The sequence below is a fragment of the Bos taurus genome, chromosome 3, assembly GCF_002263795.3.
Source record: "Bos taurus isolate L1 Dominette 01449 registration number 42190680 breed Hereford chromosome 3, ARS-UCD2.0, whole genome shotgun sequence".
Classification (NCBI taxonomy): Eukaryota; Metazoa; Chordata; class Mammalia; order Artiodactyla; family Bovidae; genus Bos; species Bos taurus.
In genome coordinates this window covers 1388649-1406531 of record NC_037330.1, presented here as the reverse complement: position 1 = coordinate 1406531, position 17883 = coordinate 1388649, and the positions used below count along the sequence as shown (strand labels likewise).

General features: G+C 39.0%; 1 protein-coding gene across 6 annotated transcripts in view; it reads left to right on the top strand.

The window, feature by feature from the left end:
- The window catches only part of POU2F1 (POU class 2 homeobox 1), a 212383-nt gene that overhangs the window by 75478 nt on the left and 119022 nt on the right, over window positions 1-17883 (top strand). Inside the window, exon 2 of one of the 6 annotated variants that reach the window (XM_059883669.1) lies at window positions 10640-10739. The exons of the other annotated variants lie outside the window; for them this stretch is intronic. The gene's annotated coding sequence lies outside the window, so the exon portion shown is untranslated. The remainder of the gene's footprint in view (window positions 1-10639; window positions 10740-17883) is intronic. 6 annotated transcript variants of the gene reach the window in all.

Sequence of the window (17883 nt, the reverse complement as noted above, 5' to 3'; positions counted from 1 at the left end):
ACGGTTCACATACTATTGAAGCTTGGAGAATTTTGAGCATTACTTTACTAGCGTGTGAGATGAGTGCAATTATGTGGTAGTTTGAGCATTCCTTGGCATTGCCTTTCTTTGGGATTGGAATGAACACGGACCTTTTCCAGTCCTCTGGACACTGCTGAGTTTTCCAAATTTGCTGACATACTTAGTGCAGCACTTTGACAGCATCATCTTTTAGGATTTGAAATAGCCCAACTGAAATTCCATCACCTCCACTAGCTTTGTTCGTAGTGATGCTTTCTGAGGCCCACTTGACTTCACATTCCAGGATGTCTGGCTTTAGGTGAGTGATCACACCATTGTGGTTATCTGGGTCGTGAAGATCTTTTTTGTGCCGTTCTTCTGTGTATTCTTGCCACCTCTTAATAACTTCTGCTTCTGTTAGGTCCATACCATTCTGCCATTTATTGTGACCGTCTTTGCATGAAATATTCCCTTAGTATCACTATAATTTTCTTGAAGAGATCTCTAGTCTTTTCCATTCTGTTGTTTTCTTCTATTCCTTTGCATTGGTCACTGAGGAAGGCTTTCTTATCTCTCCTTGCTATTCTTTAGAACTCTGCATTCAAATGGGTATATCTTTCCTTTTCTCCTTTGCCTTTTGCTTCTCTCCTTTTCTCAAATATTTGTAAGCCCTCCTCAGACAACCAGTTTGCCTTTTTGCATTTCTTTTTCTTGGGGATGGTTTAGATCACTGCCTCCTGTGTTATGTTACAAAGCTCTGTCCATAGTTCTTCAGGCACTCTGTCTATCAGACCTCATCCCTTGAATCTGTTTGTCGCTTCCACTGTATAATCATAAGGGGTTTGTTTAGGTCATACCTGAATGGTCTAGTGGTTTTCCTTACTTTCTTCAATTTTAGTCTGGATTTGGCAATACAGAGTTCATGATCTGAGCCACAGTAAGTTTCTGATCTTATTTTTGCTGACTTTATAGAGGTTCTGCATCTTTAGCTGCAAAGAATAGAAACAGTCTGATTTCGGTATTGACCATCTGGTGATGTCCATATGTAGAATAGTCTCTTGTGTTGTTGGAAAAGGGTGTTTGCTATGACCAGTGCATTCTCTTGGCAAAACTCTGTTAGCCTATGCCCTGCTTCATTTTGTACTCCAGTGCCAAACTTGCCTGTTACTCCAGGTAGCTCTTGACTTCCTACTTTTGCATTCCAGTCTCCTATGATGAAAAGACATCTTTTTTGGGTGTTAGTTCTAGAAAGTCTTCTAGGTCTTCATAGAGCCGTTCAGTTTCAGCGTCTTCAGCTTTACTGGTTGGGGCGTAGACATGGATTACTGTGATATTGAATGGTTTGCCTTGGAAACAAACATAGATCATTCTGTCATTTTTGAGATTGCACCCAGGTACTGCATATCAGACTGTTTTGTTGACTATGAGGGCTACTCCCATTTCTTCTAAGGGATTCTTGCCCACAGTAGATATAATGGTCATTTGAATTAAATTCACTGATTCCAGTCCATTTTAGTTCACTGATTCCTAAAATATCAGTTTACTCTTGCCATCTTCTGTTTGACCACTTCCAATTTACCTTGATTCACAGACCTAACATTCCAGGTTCCCATGCAGTATCACTCTTTACAGCATCAGACTTTACTTCCATCACTAATCACATCCACAACTGGGTGTTGTGTTCGCTTTGGCTCTGTCTCTTCATTCTTTCTGGAATTATTTCTCCACTCTTCCCCAGGAGCATATTGGGCATCTACTGACCTGGAGAATTCATCTTTCAGTGTCCTATCTTTTTGCCTTTTCATACTGTTCGTGGGGTTCTCCAGGCAAGAATACTGAAGTATTACTGAATACTGAAGAATACTGAGCCAGACCTACGTTTGAGTCTCCTGCAGAGGTACGAGTGGCCTGCCGCAGGGGCAGGGGCTCTGGGTGCAGTTCCCTGGTCATACAGCCTGTGGCATAAGCCCTGTTGGAGCAGGTCGCCATTAACCCCACCATAGAGCTGCGGAGCAGATGACCCACAAACTGCAGAGGCATGCATATAGAGAGTATATTTATGTGGTGGCTTAACATGGCCTTACATTTTGTGGAAATTTATTTTAATGTTATGATGGTGTGAAAAGCACACCAGATTGTCATAACTTCAGTTTCTTTTACTGACTTGGGTAAATTACCCTGATTTTTGCCCTGTCCTGTATTCAGCCTGTGAAACTAAACACTGTTATAAATATAGGTTTTTCATATAGGAGACAAGTGATCGGTTGTTATTGTTCTGTCGCTCAGTTGTGTTTGACTCTTTGTGACCCCATGGACTGCAACACGCCAGGCCTCCCTGTCCATCACTAACTCCTGGAGTTTACTCAAACTCAACATCCATTGAGTTGGTGATGCCATCTAACCATTTCATCCTCTGTCGTCCCCTTCTCCTCCTGCCTTCTATCTTTCCCAGCATCAGGGTCTTTTGTAATGAGTAAGCTCTTTGCATCAAGTGGCCAAAGTAATGGAGTTTTAGCTTCATTATCAGTCCTTCCAATGAATATTCAGGGTTGATTTCCTTTAGGATTGACTGGTCTCATCTCCTTGTAGTCCAAGAGACTCTCAAGAATCTTCTTCAACACCACAGTTCAGAAGCATCCATTCTTCGGCGCTCAGCTTTCTTTATAGTCCAACTCTCACATCCATACATGACTACTGGAAAAACCATAGCTTTGACTATATGGATCTTGGTTGGCAAAGTGATGTCTCTGCTTTTTAATACACTCTCTAGGTTTGTCATAACTTTCCTTCCAAGGAGCAAGCATCATTTAATTTCATGGCTGCAGTCACCATCAGCAGTGATTTTGAAGCCCAAGAAAATACAGTCTGTCACTTTTTATGCTTTTTCTTCATCTATTTGCCAAGAAGTGATGGGACCAGATGCCATTATCTTAGTTTTTTGAGTGTTGAGTTTTAAGCCAGCTTTTTCACTTTCCACTTTCACCTTCAAGAGGCTCTGCAGTTCCTCTTTGCTTTCTGCCATAAGGGTGGTGCCATCAGCATATCTGAAGTATTGATATTTCTCCTGGCAATCTTGATTCTGGCTTGTGCTTCATCCAGCTTGGGATTTTGCATAATGTACTGTGTGTATAAGTTAAATAAGCAGGAGGCAAGACATAATGGCAAAGGATCATAGCGTCTCAGATATGAAACCTGAAAGGTAATATTAAGAACCCCAAATGACGTTACAGAATTTAAACATTTTATCTATTTTTTAGAATAAATTATTACATAAATATCTAGTTATTTATAGGTTTTCAATATTAGTAAAGAATCTTAAAATTTTATGAAAACTACCTTTTCTCTTTGTATTAAAATACGTGTTTGCTCCCTTTTAAAAGTAAAAACATGTCTTAGCCTTTACTTAAATTATAGATTTCTAATGTCCCAGAATCCCAGGGACTGTGCAGCCTGATGGGCTGCCGTCTATGGGGTCGCACAGAGTTGGACACGACTGAAGCGACTTAGCAGCAGCAGCAGCTTTTCATTCTGATTGCTTTCAGTCTGGTAGCTTTTCAGGTCTGATATTTCTGGCTTCCTGGAGCAGAGAACCCTGTACATAATGATTACTTTTTTTATTATTATTTTTGACTGTGCTGGGTTTTTGTTGCTTTGCTCAGGCTTTTCTCTTGTTAGGCAAATGGAGGCTGTTCTCTAGTTGTGTAGTGCAGACTTCGTCATTGTGATGGCTTGTCTTGTTTTGGAGTACAGGCTTGTAGGTTTTCAGGCTTCACAGGGTTGGTAGTTGAAGCGCCCTTGCTCAGTAAGTGAGGTGCACAGACTTAGTTACTCCGAGTCTTGTGGAATCTTCCTGGACTAGGGGTCAAACTAGTGTCCCCTGCATTGGCAGATGGATTCTTACCCACTGCGCCACCAAGGAAGCCCATAATTTCTTAAAGTTTTTTTTTTTTGAGTGGACAAATTAGATGAATATGTGTAAACCTTATTTTAAAGTGATCTTTAGAGAATAGTGATCAGTAGTCAGTATACTTAAAATGATTAACATGACATTGATTACTTTTTAAAAAGTGATTTTGTAAAATTCTTGTTAGAAAATATTTTTGCATTTCTAAAAGAGAAGGTGGTCAATGTGCAGAACACTTAGATGTACCAAACATCAGCATATGGGTCTGAATTTCAGCTGTGCCATCATTTGCAAGAGTGTTCCAGAATAAATCACGCAGCCGTGCAGTGTCCTAGTATGCAAAATGAAGGCATTCAATTGATTACTGTTAACATTTCTCTTGTTCTAAAACTCTGCAGTTTTCATCCTTTGTTGTTTGTAAGAACCAGGAGAGATAAAGGTTACCGTTATGTTAGATTCAATTCTGTATCTAGTGATAGAGGATAGTAGTACTTACTACTGTTGTTAAATGATAAAGGAAAACCTTGAAAATGTTCAGTGGTAGTATGTACAAGCTGATTATGTTAAGATCAGTTGTGCCACTTTTATTTTCTTTAATGGCCTGTACTTTTTATATTCCTAATTTTTCTCTAAGTATTAAGATTTTACTACAAAAGAATGATATGTTTATAAGGGGCTCAACGCAAATGGTGGCATGTTCGGAGGTTTATGGCCTCTTCAAGTGTAAGGAGATTTTATGAAGTGGTCTACAATATAATACTGTTTCTGTTTTTTTTTTCCAAGTTTCATTTTTTTCAGGGTGAGAGGAGGTGCTCGGGGCGTCTCTCTTTTACATTGAGCATATTCCATTGCATATTAGCTTATTATTGGGGAGTTTTTCCAAAGTAAAAATGAAATCTGTTTAATGATAAGTTCAAGTTTAGAATGGAGAGTTTTAATAGCCTCATTTGTCTCCCAGATGGTCTCGGATAGTAGAAGATTATCTGAGTGACATTACTTCAGGGGCTCTTGCCCCTTCACGTTGGGCAGAATGAAGCCCAGCTACCCTGTGGCAGTGCTGCTGGCCTGGAGCTCCTGAGATCCGGCATGCCTTTTCCACAGTCCTGCTTGTTTTCTCTCACATTCATGTTAGAGAATCGTGTGCGTGTATACACACACCTGCACACACACACTCCCAAATATCTCGTGTGACTTGGCTCACATAATTAAGAGATTAGACGCTTTAGAGATGGTAGAACTGGACTCTGGGTTGCTGTGCCCTCGGGTTCTTTTATTTATGGTTGCAAAACAACTTCCAGCAGCAACCAGGAAAATATGCTTCCTTGTTCATGTCCAAAGAAGGGAGAGTCACCACTTACTGTCTGTACTCAAAGTGAGAATGACTGACTATCCCATAAAAGTTCAGGAGCTCTTTCCTTGATTTCGTCGGCCAGATTTGAGTAAAGTTCTTGTATACGTACAGGTCATACCTGAACAAGTCATCAGCTTGGGGGATTAGTTAATCTTTCAGATCTTGCCCTTATCCAAGTGGGAGAGTAGGAATGGCAACCAGCGTGGACCATTAGTGTGTAGCCTGCTGTCAGACATCAAAGTCAATGAAATCGATATTACTGGATCAGCTCTGGCCCACTAGGGGCCCTTTGGCAGTCACTGGTATAGTCCAAAGTGGACCAAGGATGGGCCCTAAGGAGCACCAATATTTAACAGAGGAGAAGAGGAGCCTGTGAATCAGTTTGCTACTTAAGTTTATTCTGTATTGCTGCTTTGATGGAGAATTGTTTTACAAATTTAAGACAATAATGATGACCTTAGGGTATGTTTTCTTTATATTTCTTTTTCCAAGACAATGGATTGCTGGAAATATGGTAAGCTTAGAAACTGAGATTTGAATTTATCCCTTAAGTAAAACTTTTCCCTTGAATATTTGGGTAAAAATGTTCTTATAATTCAAGTGTTTCCTAATTTGAGAAACGAAAATAACAAGCAGGAGAAAACAAGTCAAATGTATATTCTTTTCTGCTTCCTGCCTTGTTTGTAAAGTCAAGAATCTGACCTTTGAGTAAATTGCATCATGCTTCTTATCATAAAACAGATTATAAAATAATTTTTGGTGTAGGTAAATATTCTGCTTTGAATTTCTTAGGTTTTTTCTTTGTAAATTGTGACTGATCGTCAACTCACTTAAAACATGATTTTTAAAAGTACATTTTGCAGGTGTAATACTGAAGGTATTGGGCTCCCCTGGTGGTCCAGTGGTTAAGAATCCTCCATACAATGTGGGAGACACTGGTTCAGTCCCTGGTCTGGGAAGATCCCACATGCCTTGGAGCAGTTAAGCCAGTGCACCACAACCGCTGAGCCCTGTGCTGTGGCTCACGAAGCCTTCACACCCTAGAGACCATGCTCTGCAGCAAGAGAAGCCGCCACCACGAGAAGCCACACATGAGTAGCCCCTGCTCTCCACAACTAGAGAAAACTCATTCCCAGCAGCAAAGGCCCGGCACAGCCAAAAATAAAACTATTCAAAAAATACTGAAGGCATTTAGCAAATTATTTTAAATTACAACCTTCAGAAAACTTAAGCTGGCTTGAATTCATTGATTTAAATGGTATATGGCATATTTGATTTACCCAGTAGTTTTTCGCCGTTATATCTCTCTGGTTACTTTAAAAACTACCTGGGTTTTGTTTTTTGGTTTTTTTTTTAGCACTGTCTGTTGTCTTAAAGGAAATAGAGAAGGAATTACAAATATATATACAGAAGTTAATGGAAAATGAGTATTTTGTAGTGTATAAACTCTAATGTGTTAGATCCTAAGGAAGAACTGCACCCATGTATGTTCCTTTTTTTTTTTTTGGCTGTGCGGGGTCTTCATTGCTGTGTTGGGACTTTCTCTAGTTGCAGCGAGTGGGGCTACTCTCTTGTTGGACTTCTCCCTGAGGTGGCTTGTCCCCTGTATCGGCAGGCAGATTCTTAACCACTGGACCACCAGTGCATACATAGCACCAGTGGATATACACATGGATGTCTCTCCATGTATGTTTCTTAAAAGAATTTTCTTCTTCTTTTTTTTTTTTTTCTTTTTTTTTAACAAGTACAGCCATCCCTTAGCACTGGGGAAATCAGTTTCATGACCCTCATGGACACCAAAACCCAAGGGTGCTAAAGTCCCTTGTATAGGATGGCATAGAATTTGTATATATCCTATATAGTACTTTAAATCACCTTTTGACTACTTATAATATCTAATACAATATAAAGGCTGCATAAATAGTTGTGAAAATAATGCAGATGCCCTGTAAATAGTTGCTAGCATGTGGCAAATTCAGGTTTTACTTCTTGAAACTTTCTGGGTTTTGTTTTTTTTTAAGTTATTTTTTATTTACATGGGTTGATTAAATCCTTGGATGCAGATCCCATAGATATGGAGGGCCAATTTTAGTGAAGAATGTTAAAATTTATGACTCAAACTTTCAGGCTCATCCCTACGTACATGATTGATGTATTGGAAAAAAGATTATTCTCTTACTGTAAAGTAATAAATGGTTAGGTTGTTGCCTTGTGTGTCTGAAGACCTCAGTGGTTGGAAATGTGTTGTGAGACAGTGATCTACTAACCAACAGACTTAATACAGGAGGCCAGTGAGTTCTCCTTTGCATTGTATTTTATTACCTTGTCTTACTTAGTTCCAACGGGTTAAATAAAGCTTTGCAGTTTCTGTTTCATATTCAGCCTCCTCTGAAATTTGACACTATATAAAGTTCTCAAACTTTAGCTTGCATCAGAATCTCCTGGAGGGTTTGTGAAAACATATATTGCTGGACTTCACCCCCAAAGTTTCTGTTTCAGTAAGTCTGGGGTGTGGGAACAAGAATGTACATTTCCAATCATTTTCCTGAGGATGCTGATCTAGGTACTGCCCTTTGAGAATCACTGATGTAAAAACATTTACTTTTAAGTAAAACCAATGAGGAGTCATACTGAATTTATTTAAGGGAAAGAAAGATAAACACAATATTTACTAGTATTTAGATTAAACTTTATATTGTTTTTCTCTGGATGTTGGTTATTACATTTTAAGTGACCTACTGGGAATACTCTCATAAACTGTGTTTCTTTAGTAAAAGAATGGTTGCCATTGGTAATTGTAACTTTTCACAGACACTTTTTCTTTTGGTATTGGGTTTTTACTAAGTACTATGATTGTTATTTCACACAGTTCAGTTCAGTCCCTCAGTCGTGTGCGACTCTTTGCAACCCCATAAATCGCAGCACACCAGGCCTCCCTGTCTATCAACAACGCAGCACGCCAGGCCTCCCTGTCCATCACCATCTCCTGGAGTTCACCCAGACTTCATCCATCGAGTCAGTGATGCCATCCAGCCATCTCATCCTCTGTCCTCCCCTTCTCCTCCCGCCCCCAATCCCTCCGAGCATCAGAGTCTTTTCCAATGAGTCAACTCTTTGCATGAGGTTGCCAAAGTACTGGAGTTTCAGCTTTAGCATCATTCCTTCCAAAGAACACCCAGGACTGATCTCCTTTAGAATGGACTGGTTGGATCTCCTTGCAGTCCAAGGGACTCTCAAGAGTCTTCTCCAACACCACAGTTCAAAAGCATCAATGCTTCGGCGCTCAGCTTTCTTCACAGTACAACTGTCACATCCATACATGACCACTGGAAAAACCACAGCCTTGACTAGACGGACCTTTTGAATATTAAAACTTTAAGCTAGTTTGAGGCCAGTACACAACTTCTTTGCCATTGCCAACTGTGCATGTTTCTGTGGAAACTCAGTAGGGACTAGCAGGATCGCTTTTGTTGGAATCACACCTGGCTTATTTGCATCCATTTTAAGTTGGGGAAATTTCAAAAGAATAAGAGGTCTGTAGATACGCCAGCGGACAGCAGTAAGAGCTTGTCACTTTGTAACCATCACACTGGTCTAAAAGAGGAAGGGTGAGTAGGTTTTCCTTATTTGTTACAGTTCCTGCTCTAGATGATTTTGATGGGTGTGCTCAACCTAGATAGCATATTCAAACGCAGAGACATTACTTTGCCAACAAACGTCCATCTAGTCAAGGCTATGGTTTTTCCTGTGGTCATGTATGGATGTGAGAGTTGGACTGTGAAGAAGGTTGAGCACCAGAGAATTGATGCTTTTGAACTGTGGTGTTGGAGAAGACTCTTGAGAGTCCCTTGGACTGCCAGGAGATCCAACTAGTCCATCCTAAAGGAGATCAGTCCTGGGTGTTCTTTGGAAGGAATGATGCTAAAGCTGAAACTCCAGTACTTTGGCCACCTCATGCGAAGAGTTGACTCATTGGAAAAGACTCTGATGCTGGGAGGAATTGGGGGCAGGAGAAGGGGACGACAGAAGATGAGATGGCTGGATGGCATCACCGACTCGATGGACGTGAGTTTGAGTGAACTCTGGGAGTTGGTGATGGACAGGGAGGCCTGGCGTGCTGAGATTCATGGGGTCGCAAAGAGTTGGACACGACTGAGCGACTGAACTGAACTGAAAAGTCTGTTTATTTTGTGTATTTAGTTTCTGTTTCGTATTAGTATGTTCTGTTTCATTTTGCTTTTTGTTTTAGGTATATCCTCTTACAGCTTAACATTTTAAAAAATATAGATACATAGTTAAATATAGATCATACTTTTTAAGAGAGGGAAAAATTCTTTTTTTTTTTTTTCAGTTGTGAAACAATAGTAAAATGTTGTAATAAATTTTTAATCATTATTGGAGAATTGTGACAGAATTTTAGTGATGATCTCTATTTTCAATATTATGAGCTAATATGAGCCTCTTCTCTCACAAAAATAACTCCTTTTTAAGAAGATAGTTTGAACTGTTTACGTATTTGATTTTGTTTGCACTTTGAACTTAAGCTCTTGGTTCAGTGTTTCATGAAGTAGTTAAGAACATCATAGAATATATAGAAAAAAGTCGATTGTCTATTACATGAGCACTGAGCACAGTTATATAAAACTCAGACGATTCTCATTAATGTTGTCCTACTCAGTTGTACTAATTTATACCAACTACACTAATTAGTCACGTCATACTAATTCAGACAAAGCTACGAAGTAGAGGTATGTGGCAAGTAAGAGTCAGTGTGTGTACCAGCTCTTCATCCATTAAGGCTGCTTGAACCTACTGTTCAGGGTTCTGAGCCCTCGTGGCAAAGAATGTAATGGTCAGTCAGTGACAGTAAATGTACACACCCATGTGTACCAAATAGTGACCTTTCTCATTTTCTGAAGACAAAATGTAATCTTGCACCTTTTCCCAGAATTCAGTGATAACAATCTATATTGATGTATGCCTGTCATCTGTGTGAGTGTTCTCAGCCAACTGAAGTAGTTGCTTATAAATTTGGAAGGAGGTTAATGTCAGATTTGGGGGTCTTTTTTAAAGTTAATGAAATATACCCTTAAAAGAAAATATGAAGTAGGCTATCGAGCTTCATGACGGAGCACCCCCTTATAATACACAGTCCAAGAAGTTTCTGATTTGCCTCCATGTTTCTGAGGTAGCTGCAGGTGCTAGTGTCCCTGTTCTGTGGATGAGGAAGTAGGCACAAGAGAGATACCTGTTTCCAGTCACTTTATGTTTAGGCAGCTAACCATTCTAGTGCTGCCCACTGTTTGTGATTGTCCCCCCTTAGAGTCTTAGGTTACTTCATACACCTTACTCAGTCTTGCCTTTTTCTCTTTTTGTATTCATAGACTGGAAAAGTAAGAAGAGCTTCCCTGCCTTTTAATTACCAAACTACTCTCAGGTTTCAGTGAATCAGTTCAGAGAAAGAATGCAGTCTTTCTATACCTGGTAAATATCTTATGCTAATAAAAGCTATTAATTTAGTGGCCTCTGATAAAATCCAGGTGTTATGATGATTACCTTTGAGTTTGTGGAATGATTATAAAAATGACTCAGTATATTATAGTTCATTTTAACTCTGAAATTTGTTTGATATGTATTGATATGATAGTTATGCTTAGAATGCCTGTGTCCTACCCAGCAATGGAAAACAGTTTAGGATTGGCCCTACTACTTAGATTTGGCTCTGATTTCTTTTGAAAAAGTTGTGAAATTAATGTAAATAGGTACATGTTAAGTCTCATTTTTATTGAGATAATATAACAGTAATAATCCCTATGTGGTAGTTTAATAGAAGTGCTTTGTAGTTTTATAAAATTAATCTATTAATAAAAATATTATAACCTGGATTTTACCATTTTACAAATGACCTAAGTGAATATTCCATCACTTCATGGGAAATAGATGGGGAAACTGGAAACAGTGTCAGACTTTATTTTTCTGGGCTCCAAAATCACTGCAGATGGTGACTGCAGCCATGAAATTAAAAGACACTTACTCCTTGGAAGGAAAGTTATGACCAACCTAGATAGCATATTGAAAAGCAGAGACATTACTTTGCCAACAAAGGTCCGTCTAGTCAAGGCTATGGTTTTTCCTGTGGTCATGTATGGATGTGAGAGTTGGACTGTGAAGAAGGCTGAGCACTGAAGAATTGATGCTTTTAAACTGTGGTGTGGAGAAGACTCTTGAGAGTCCCTTGGACTGCAAGGAGATCCATCCAGTCCATTCTGAAGGAGATCAGCCCTGGGATTTCTTTGGAAGGAATGATGCTAAAGCTGAAACTCCAGTACTTTGGCCACCTCTTGCGAAGAGTTGACTCATTGGAAAAGACTCTGATGCTGGGAGGGATGGGGGCAGGAGGAGAAGGGGATGACAGAGGATGAGATGGCTAGATGGCATCACTGACTCGATGGATGTGAGTCTGAGTGAACTCCGGGAGATGGTGATGGGACAGGGAGGCCTGGCGTGCTGCGATTCATGGGGTCGCAAAGAGTCGGACATGACTGAGTGACTGAACTGAACTGAACTGAAGTGAATATTAGATTGATGAAGTAACTTGTTTAAGGAAGTTCAGTTAGCCAGTGTAGAGCTACGATTAGAATCTAGATGCCTAGTCTAGTGCCTTTTAAAAATTCTTAAAGTACCTTAAATATAAATTAACTTACTTAAGGGAATAAAAAACCATAATGACATTTCATGTGAATTTCCCTCTTGTGTAACTTAATACAGCAACAGAGAAGACAAAATAGTTTTATTTATTCTACATTAAATATTTTGTCTATTAATAGCAATATTAGAACAATTAATTAACTACTAGGTGCCACTGAAGCTTTTAGATATGTTTTGTTCAAATCTGAGGAGAACCCTTGGGAGTATTATTGTACCTGTTTTACAGATGAGGGAACTGAGGCTTAGAAAGAGTAATAGTTTAGAATTTTTACACTTCTAGAACTGGAGTTTAAACACACTTTTCCTCTGCTTTCAAAGCACATTACTAAACTGTGAAACCTGTTTATTTTTTAAATTAAAATTTAATGATCCAACCCATTCCTTATTAATTGATACTGATTATGGAATTATTTCCTCTTAACTCATCCATCCCAAAATTTGACCACTTTAAAGACATGTTGAAGTAGTGTGGAGAAACCATAAAATTGTTTCTGTAGGCTTTATACCCCCTCAAAAAATATATAATGTGCTCAGTCGCTCAGTCATGTCCGACTCTTTGCAACCCCTTGGACTGTAGCCGGCCAGGCTCCTCTGTCAATGGTATTCTCCAGGCAAGAAACTGGAGTGGGTAGCCATTTTCTTCTCCACTTTATATAATATTTGTATGTTTAAACTAATTTGAGCAAGTCCATATGTATATTTAGTGTGTCTAAATATACATATGAAAGTTTTGTCTCCATGTTTCTACTTATTATAGTTGATCATCAAGTAATGATTATTTTCCTAAAATATTTTTAAAGTGGACCTTTCAAAATTAGTTAAGAGGAGAAGAGATGGCGGAGGAGTAGGTGGACGTGGAGTACGTCTCTCTCCACGGATACATCAGGATACACCTTCAGACACAGGAGTGCGTGCAGGACACCAGCGAGAGCAGACAGGAGTACCTGACCAGAGGAAAAGAATACACAGAACCACACAAAACTCGGTAGGATGAAGGAACTAGGGGGAAAAACAGGAGTGTTAGTAGGAGTGGACCTGCTCTCAGCGGGTGGGGGAACACATCGGGGCAGTTGTCCGAGTCAGAGGAGAAACATTTAAGGCTGAGAGGGAAACAGCTGATCTGTGACAGCGTGAATGGAATGAGAATCAGATAGTCCTTGCTGCAGCCATACATGCCCCGGACAGGAGCTGGTCCTCTGGAAGGCGCAGTGGCTGGGAGCTGGAGTTTGGGGAGTGTGGAGCAATCCCAGGGCAAGGGCTGCTGTTGACTGCAGAGAGACGGATGGAGGGGATGTGAGGGAGGAGACTGTGGTGGGAAATGCCTGTGGAGGAAAGCCAGGAAGCCATGGAAGCAAGGCAATACAGCTGAGTGTCATAGGGGGTGAAGCCGTCACTGTCACCGTAGCCTGTCTCCCCCAACATGTCAGCATCTGCAGCTGAAGAATAGAGGCTGGCCCATCAAACGCCTGACACACTGAACTACAGATAGGACCCCACCCAGGGGGCCCCTTTAGGTGCCTGAAGTGCCGATCTACAGAGTAGGACCCCAGGCACGGCAGTCCTCTATGTGCCTGAATGGATGGAACTACAGAGAAAGACTGGCCAAAGAGGCCTTCTGATTGCCAGCTACAACAGGCTCGGAAAAAAGACTCTGATAGGGCCATAACTCCTGCAGCAGAGACAGTCGTGTCCCTGCACACTTTGAGCTGCCAGGCACTAAGAAATCCAATTAAGCTTTTGAGCTTTTTTTCCTTCCCCTCAGTCACATTTTTTATTGTTGTTGTATACCTCTGCCTCTACATTGGGCTTTTGCAGTTCAGCAGAGTTTTCCTCTTTTTTTTTTTTCTTTTTTAAAAAAAATTTTAAACCTGTTGTTATTTTTTCTACACTTAACTCCTTTGTTTGCTTTTCCTACTGTTCTTTCCCCGTTGCAGTTATCTGTAACATATATAAATCTTTATCTACCTCTCTTTAACTTTGCATATCTATTCTTTGTTTCTTTCTCTCCTTTCCTCTCAACATATTTGTTAGTTTTATTTTCATTGTTTTATTCCCCACTTGGCACCTTGTTTTAGTTTTGTTTTCCAGTTTGTGCTTTAGTTAGTTTTGTTCTTAATGGATAAATATAATTTTTGATTTGCTTTGTTCACCAGGTCAATCTACTGTACTTTATTTTTGTTAGACTGTTTTCACTTTGCTCATGTGTGTATATGTATATGTGTATATTCCATTATTTTAATTATGATTTGCCTGATTTTGTAACTGCCATTTGGGGTTCATCTTTGGTTTACCATTTTTGGATATTTGTTTTGATCTCCCTTCATGCCATAACAAACCCACTTGTGGGTCAAGCCCTGAGTCTTTGGAGTGGGAGCACTAACTCCAAGACCCTAGATTACCAGAGAACTGACCCTAGGGAGTATCAGATAGTGAGAACTCACACAAAGCAAACCACTTGAATACAAGACCCAGCATCACCAACCACCAGTAGCACCCTCTGCAGGATGCCTCATCTAAACAACAAACAAAACAAAAATACAAACCCAGTCATCAGCAGACAGGATTAACACCTCACTCACCCTTGCCCATCAGAGGAAAAACAAGCAAAAACCAGCACAAATCTCATCTTTATATGAAGCTCACACAAACCACTGGAGAATTCAACTTTCCTTGAAGCTTGGGAAAAGGAGACCTCAAACACAAAAACTGTTAAAAAAAAATAATAAAGAGACGGAGAAATGCTAAACAAATGAAGGAACAAACTAGAAACACAGAAGTCCAAATAAATGAAGAGGAAATAGGCAAACTACCTGAAAAAGAATTCAGAATAATGATAGTAAAGATGATACCTTGAAAATGGAGAAAATGCAAGAATCGATTAACAAAGACACAGAAGAATTAAAGAATAAACATACAGAGACAACACAGTTACTGAAATTAAAAATACTCTAGAAGGAATCAATAGCAGAATATCTGAAGCAGAAGAATGAATCAATGAGCTGGAAGATAAAATGGTGGAAATAACTTCTGAAGAGGAGGATAAAGTAAAAAGAATGAAAAGAACTGAGGACAGTCTCAGAGACCTCTGGGACCATATCAAAGGTGCCAACTTTCGAAGTATAGGGGTCCTAGAAGAAGAAGAGAAAAAGAAAGGGTATGAGAAAATTTCTGAAGAGATTAGAGTTGAAAATTTCCTCAACATGGAAAAGGAAATAGTCAATCAAGTGCAAGAGGCACAAAGAGTCCCATACAGGATAAACCCATGGAGAAACATGCCACGATACCTACTAATCAAACTATTAAAGACTAAACACAAAGAAAGAACATTAAAAGCAGCAAGGGAGAAGCAACAAGTAACATACAAGGGAAACCCCATACACTTTAACGGCTGATGTTTCAGCAGAAACTCTGTAGGCCAGAAGGGAATGTCAGGAAATACTTAAAGTACTGAAAGGGAAAAATCTACAATCAAGATTACTGTACCCGGCAAGGATCTCATTCAAAATTGATGGAGAAATAAAAAGCTTTTCAGACAAGCAAAAGTTAAGAGAATTCAGGACCACAAAATCAGCTTTATGACAAATGTTAAAGGGACTTATATAGTCAAGAAATACAAGAGAAGCAAAATGATCTACAAAATCAACCCCAAACAATTAAGAAAATGGCAATAGGAACATATATGCCAATAATTACTTAAATGTAAATGGATTAAATGGTCCAACCAAAAGACACAGACTGGCTGAATGGATACAAAAACAAGACCCTTATATATGCTGTCTACAAGAAACCCACTTCAGACCTCAAGACACATATAAACTGAAAGAGGATGGAAAAATATGTTCCATGTAAATAGGAAGCAAAAGAAAGCTGGAGTAGCAATCCTCATATCAGACAAAATAGACTTTAACATAAAGAGTATTACAAGATATAAGGAAGGACACTACATAATGATCAAGGGATCAATCCAAGAGGAAGACGTAACAATTGTAAATATCCATGCACCGAACATAGGAGCACCTTAACACATAAGACAAACACTAACAGACATAAAAGGAGAAATTGACAGTAACAAAATAGTAGTAGGAAACTTTAACACCCAACTCACGCCAATGGACAGATCATCAAAACAGAAAATTAATAAGGAAACACAAGTCTTACATGATACATTAGATGAAATGGATCTCATGGATACCTTCAGGACATTCCATCCAAAGGCAGAAGAATACACCTTCTTCTCAAGTGCACATGGAACATTCTTCAGGATAGACCACATCCTGAGTCACAAATCAAACGAGTAAATTTAAGAAAATTGAAATTGTATCTTGCAACTTCTCTGACCACAATGCTATGAGACTAGATATGAATTACAAAAAAAAAAAAAAAAAACTGTTAGAAACGCAAACACATGGAGATTAAGCAACACGTTTCTAAATAACCAGCAGGTTACTGAAGAAATCAAAAGGGAAATCAAAAAATTTCTAGAAACAAATGACAATGAAAACACGACAAATCAAAACCTACGGGATGCAGCAAAAGCAGTTCTAAGAGGAAGTTTATAGCAATACAGTCCTACCTCAAGAAGCTAGAAAAACATCAAATAAACCACCTAACTTTACATCTAAAACAACTGGAAAAAGAACAACAAAAACCCACAATTAGTAGAAGGAAAGAAATCATAATGATCCAAGCAGTAATAAATGAAAAAGAAATGAAAGAAACAATAGTAAAGATCAATAAAACTAAAAGCTGATTCTTTGAAAATGTAAACAAAACTGACAGAGCTTTAGCCAGACTCATCAAGAACAAAAGAGAGAAGAATCAAACCAACAAACCAGAAATGAAAAAGGAGAGGTTACAACAGACAATGCAGAAATACACATGTTTATAGGAAACTATTATGAACAACTAGATGGCAATAAAATCTAAAATCTGGAAGAAATGGACAGATTCTTAGAAAAGTTCAATCTTCCAAGACTGAACCAGGAAGAAATAGAAATTATAGACAACCTAATTACAAGCACTGAAATTGAAGCTGTGATCAAAAATCTCCCAAAAAACAAGAGCCCAGGACCAGATGGCTTCACAGGAGAATTCTGTCAAGCATTTAGAGAGGAGCTAATGCCTATCCTAAGAATCTTTCAAAAAATTGCAGAGGAAGGAACACTTCCAAACTCATTCTACAAGGCCACCATCACCCTGATACCAAAACCAGACAAAGAGAACACAAAAAAAGAAAACGACAGGCCAATATCACTGATGCACAGAGATGCAAAAATCCTCAGCAAAATTTTAGCAAACAGAGTGCAGCAACACATCAGAAAGCTCATAAACTAGGATCAAGTTGGGTTTATTCCAGGGATGCAAGGATTCGTCAGTATATGCAAATCAATCAATGTGATACACCATATTAACAAATTGAAAGATAAAAACCATATGATCTTCTCAATAGATGCGGGAAAAGCCTTTAACAAAATTCAGCAACTATTTGTGATTAAAACTCTTCAAAAAAATGGGCATAAAAGGAACCTACCTCAACATAGTAAAGGCCATATATGATAAGCCTATGGCAAACATTATCCTCAATGGTGAAAAACTGAAAGCATTCCCCCTAAGATCAGAAACAAGACAAGGGTGTCCACTTTCACCATTGTTCTTCAACATAGTTCTGAAAAGTCCTACCTATAGCAATGAGAGAAGAAAAAGAAATGAAAAGAATCCAGAATGGAAAAGAAGAAGTAAGCTCTCACTGTTTGCAGATGACATGATACTGTTCATAGAAAACCCTGAAGATAGTATCAGAAAATTACTAGAGCTAATCAGTGAATTTAGCAGAGTTGCAGGATCCAAAATCAATACACAGAAATCTCTTGCATTTCTATATATTAACAATGAAAAATCAGACAAATTAAGGAATCAATCC